At 47.3% G+C, this 5,813-nt stretch overlaps 1 pseudogene; it reads right to left on the minus strand.

Annotated features, from left to right (window-relative positions):
- LOC112074321 (nuclear pore membrane glycoprotein 210-like) overlaps positions 1-5,813 on the minus strand; it is a 53,554-nt pseudogene that overhangs the window by 44,989 nt on the left and 2,752 nt on the right.

Here is a 5,813-nt window from a genome sequence, read left to right on the forward strand (position 1 = left end):
TGAAAGTTTGATTTTATAGTAATTTCATAGTAATTCATCTTTATTTGGCGCTCTGCATTGTCTCAGGCTTTTTGCCAAGTGAGACAGTACGTCTTGCCTAAACTCAGATTTTTGGATATAAATATGAACTTTACCGAACAAAAAATACATGTATTGTGTAACACTCTATGAGTTCATCTGATGAAGATTATCAAAGGTTAGTGATTAATTTTATCTCTATTCTGCTTTTGTTACTGCTCTCTTAGCTGGAAAAAATGGCTGTCTTTTTCTGTGACTTGGCTCATATCTAACATAATCGTTTGGTGTGCTTTCGTCATAAAAACCTTTTGAAATCGGACACTTTGGCTGGATTTACAAACAAGTGTAGCTTTAAAATGGTGTAAAATACTTGTATGTTTGAGTTATTTAAATGATGGGATTCTGTTGTTTTGAATTTGGCGCCCTGCAGTTTCACTGGCTGTTGACGAGGTGGGACGCTACCGTCCCACATACCCTAGAGAAGTTAAAGACCTGGTGATATTTTACATCAATAGCAGTCAATGTTAATCGTCACCTTATTCAATCTCATCTGAAAGTTGTAAATTCTTGGTTATCTTCACAAACCCTGGCTAACAAGTTGAATCAGCAATACAAAATTGGGTTTAATTATATTATTACTAAATACCTAACTAATCACACAGAATTACATATACACAGAATGGACATACCTTGATTACAAATTACGTCATAAAGGAAAACGTCCCTAGCGGCGCAGAACAGATATGACAGCTGGTTACACAAAGGAAAAGGGCTGGGTTTGAGTGAAAGAGCGGGAAGACTGAGGAACAAAGGCGAGCTGTGCTATCGTAAATACAATATCTTATGCATTCTAAATACCGCCAATTTGAAAAGGAAAATGCAATAAATATTTACTCTGAGCTGCGCTCCAGTAGGTTGGTGGTAGATGGAAGGCCTGTTGTCAAACCGAGTCCTTTGTCTTTGAAGAATGTCTCTGGTGGTAGTTGGATAGTTGTAGTAACTGGATAAGTTTGTAGTAACGTCGTTGTGTGGTAGACGGGATACTCTGTCTGTCCTAATTTACGTTTGCAGCTGCTGTTGCTAACTCAACGGCTAGGAGTATCACTTCTATAGTGAATAAGAGTTCAAAGTTCATACCATCGCAACCAAAGCTCATGCTGATGTTGGCTTCGTTCTGCTAGTTATTATCTGAACCATTCTGACACGGACCGTCGTCTCACATCCTCGAACAGATAGTTACATTTTCGTCAATACATGGCTTATATAGTGGTGGTGACGTTCCACAATGGCGTGTGTCTGAAAAGTATTCCATTATATAATCCCTCTTTCTCCTTCGAACAATTGTCAGCGGCCACTGGTGTGCCCACAATCGACTTGTATGATACGCACAAAGTCCCCTATACATCTCTTCTGAATACACCCAATATATTTATCCTCTCGTTCGGAGCCTGAGACATGAGGCTACCATACGCATCTCCTGCACACGAGTGAGTAAGAGACATAATCTTCCAGTAATCTATATGGAAATGAGAGATAGTATCTAGCGAGTATTCGAGCTGAATCGAAAGCTTGATGGAGATTTCCACGAGATAGGGTTCGTCTATTAGAGTGGAGTCTGGGGTCATTCGATGATTCTCTGCAACGAGTATGTGGTCAGAGGCGAACCGAAGACCGACGATTTGCAAACTATACGCCGTAGCACAGCAATCCGCACATGAGCAAGGTCTAGTCAATCGTGAGGATAAGCAACGCTACTGGGGAGCAACCGATGGAAAGGATACGACAAAGTAAAGGGCGACGCAACTAGAGACATATACCCAGCCTAGAGGGAAATAACGGGCGGACAGAAGTATATGACGTCATAAACCTACCCCCAAGGCCAACGTCATGACAGGCAGAGAGGCACGCCGGACTGAGGCAATTGAGGAGAAAGACAGACGGGAGCAGAGAGCCAGAGAGGGAGGACGAGAGTGGAGAGAGGCAGACGGAGAGGGGAGAGAGGCAGACGGAGAGTGGAGAGAGGCAGACGGAGAGTGGGGGAGAGAGGCAGACGGAGGTGGGAGAGAGGCAGACGGAGAGTGGGAGAGAGGCAGACCAGAGTGGGAGAGAGGCAGACGGAGAGTGGAGAGACAGACGGAGAGTGGGAGAGAGGCAGACGGAAGGGGAGGAGATGCAGACGAGAAGAGTGGGAGAGAGGCAGACGCAGTGGAGAGAGGGCAGACGGAGGGGAGAGAGGGGGCAGACGCACGGGAGAGAGGCAGACACGAGAGTGGGAGAGAGCAGACGGAAGTAGAGATGCAGACGGAGAGTGGGAGAGATGCAGACGGAGAGGGAGAAGAGCAGACGGAGAGTGGGAGAGAGCAGACGGAGAGTGGGAGAGAGGCAGACGGAGAGTGGGAGAGAGGCAGACGGAACGTGGGAGAGAGGCAGAGGACGTGGGAGAGAGGCAGACGAGATGGGAGAGAGGCAGACGGAGAGGTGGAGGGATACAGACGGAGAGTGGGAGAGAGGCAGACGGAGAGTGGGAGAGCAGGCAGACGGACGTGGAGAGAGCAGACGGACGTGGAGAGAGGCAGCGGACGTGGGAGAGAGCAGACGACGGAGTGGGAGAGAGGCAGACGGCACGTGGGAGAGAGCAGACGGACGTGGGAGAGAGGCAGACGAGCGTGGGAGAGAGGCAGACGGACGTGGGAGAGAGGGCAGCGAGGCACGTGCGGAGAGAGGGCAGACGGCACGTGGGAGAGAGGCAGACGGACGTGGAGAGAGGCAGACGGACGTGGAGAGAGGCGCAAGGCACGTGGGAGAGAGGCAGACGACGTGGGAGAGAGGCAGACGACGTGGGAGAAGAGGCAGACGGGCACGTGGGAGAGAGGCAGACGGACGTGGAGAGAGCAGACGGACGTGGGAGAGAGGCAGACGGGCACGTGGGAGAAAGGCAGACGGAGAGTGGGAGAGAGGCAGACGGAGAGTGGAGAGAGCAGACGGACGTGGGAGAGAGGCAAGAGCGCAGAGTGAGAGAGGCAGACGGAGAGTGGAGCGGATACAGACGGAGAGTGGGAGAGAGGCAGACGGCACGTGGTAGAGAGGAGACGACGTGGCGAGAGAGGCAGACGCGAGAGTGGAGAGAGGCAGGACGGAGAGTGGAAATACAGACGGAGGGGAGATAGCAGACGCACGGGAGAGAGGCAGACGCACGTGGAGAGAGGCAGACGGCACGTGTAGAGAGGCCAGACGGACGGGAGAGAGGGCAGACGGAGCGTGGGAGAGAGGCAGACGGAGCGTGGGGAGAGGGAGCAACACCATATGCTAGAGAGGTGTTTGGTCTGAGCTACTTTGTGAAACATCTGTTTGGTCATTAAGATAAGCAAAGAGAGGACTGAGTGCTGTGTGCTGTGTGGCCTGTGTGTGTGCGTATGTGCTGGCTGGACTGGTCGTTCCCATCCCAACAGGAAGTAGAGACATTGCAGTAGAAGTGTGTTTATTAGTTTGCTCAGTGGAGAGAGGGCACTGTACACTGAGAACAATACCGCAATATGGCTACTAGCCTGAGTGGCTGCCAGTTCTTTTAGGTTTCAACAAAAGGAGCTTTGCCCTACAAGCAGCCTCTTAAACCACAAGGATAAACAGAAAGGATATCGTACTCTTAGTTCTATTTCAATCAGAATCAGTCACACATTCTCATCTACAATTTTCACATGCAATTTGTGTGAGAGGCCCTGATTGCAGTCAAGGTTCTTCTGTGGTGTGTGTGTGTGTGTGTGTGCATATGCTCCTCTGTCCTTTTCCTTGGTGAAAAATCCCCCTTTAACACAAACGTTGTTGTGAAGACAGATATAGGAGTTGCTATGGAGACCACCATCACTTTTCTCAGGCACATTGCAAAGTGGAGTGAGGAGGAGCGAGCATGTGTCTGTGTGATAGAGGGAAACAGAGATAAACAGGAGAGGTTGAGGGCAGAGAAAGAAAAAAAAACAAGAAATATGAAAGAGGAGGAGAGAGAGGAGAGGAGAGAGAGAGGAAGAGAGGAGAGAGAGGAGAGGAGAGAGAGAGAGAGAGAGGAGAAGAGAGCGAGAGAGAGCGAGAAAGAGAGAAGAGAGAGAGAGCAGAGAGTGGGGAAGCAGAGAGCGCAGAGGTGGGAAGAGGGAGTAGAGAACGGACAATGAGCGATAGAGAAACACTCACCAGGCTGGCAGGATAGTGGGGCTCAGGGCACGGGTGGGACAGTGAGGATGGAGGGATGGAAGGAGGAGAGGAGGAGGGAGAGAGAACCCGGGGCGCTGCAGTCTACTCTCACTCTGCTCCGCTCTACTGAGGGATCCTGGTTCAGAGGACCTGGGGAGTTCCCAGAGAGAAACCTGGTATACTGTATGAATAGAGATGACAGGCAGAGAGAAACCTGATATACTGTATGAATAGAGATGACAGGCAGAGAGAAACCTGGTATACTGTATGAATAGAGATGACAGGCAGAGAGAAACCTGGTATACTGTATGAATAGAGCTTTAGTATTCACACCGTTTGAATTTTTCCACATTATTTTGTGTTACAAAGTGGGATTACAATTATTGAATTGTCATTTTTTGTCAACGATCTACACAAAATATTCTGTAGTGTTAAGGTGGAAGAAGAAATTATAATATTTGTAAAACAAAAAATACGAAAAATAAAAAACGACTTAAAGTATTCAACTTCCTGAATCAATACATGTTAGAATGACCTTTGGCAGCTGTGAGTCTTTCTGGGTAAGTCTCTAAGAGCTTTGCACATCTGGATTGTATAACATTATTATTTAAAAAATCTTGAAGCTCCGTCAAGTTGGTTGTTGACCATTGCTAGACAGCCATTTTCAAGTCAATTTAAGTCAAAACTGTAACTAGGCCTCTCAGGAACATTCAAGCAACTCCAGTGGCCTTGTTCAAGGTAATTGTCTTGCTGACTGTCTCCCAGTGTCTGTTGGAAAGCTGACAGAACCAGGTGTTCCTCTACAATTTTGCCTGTGCTTAGCTCTATTCCATTAATTTGTATCTGTCACGATCGTCTAATGAATAAACGGACCAAGGCGCAGCATGCTCTGAGTTCCACATCTATATTTTAGTGAAACTTACAAAAACAAAAGGAAACAAACCGTAACATAAGAGGTGCTACATGCACTAACTCAAAACAAGATCCCACAAAACACAGTGGGCAAATGGCTGCCTAAATATGATCCCCAATCAGAGACAACGATAAACAGCTGCCTCTGATACCAGGCCAAAATAGACATACAACAACCTAGATAACCCACCCTAGTCACACCCCGACCTAACCAACATAGAGAATAAAAGGCTCTCTATGGTCAGGGCGTGACAGTATCATAAAAGACTCCATAGTCCTTGCCAATGACAAGCATACCCATAACATGATGCAGCCACCACCATACTTGAAAATATGAAGAGTGGTGATGTATTGTGTTGGATTTGCCCAAAACATAACGCTTTGTATTCAGGACATAAAGTTAATTTCTTTACCACATTTTTTGCAGTTTTACTTTAGTGCCTTATTGCAAACAGGACGCATGTTTTGGAATATTAAAAAAAATCTGTACAGACTTCCTCACTGTCATTTAGGTTAGTATTTTGGAGTAACTACAATGTTGTTGATCCATCCTCAGTTTTCTCCTATCACAGCCATTCAAATCTGTAACTGTTTTAAAGTCGGATAGAGACAGCATCTGCCACTCCAGGTCCTCACTGCGATCGCTCAGCTCGTACATCACACTTTGCATCTGTACACACACACACACACACACACACACA

The sequence above is a fragment of the Salvelinus sp. IW2-2015 genome, unplaced genomic scaffold (assembly GCF_002910315.2).
Source record: "Salvelinus sp. IW2-2015 unplaced genomic scaffold, ASM291031v2 Un_scaffold2579, whole genome shotgun sequence".
NCBI lineage: Eukaryota > Metazoa > Chordata > Actinopteri > Salmoniformes > Salmonidae > Salvelinus > Salvelinus sp. IW2-2015.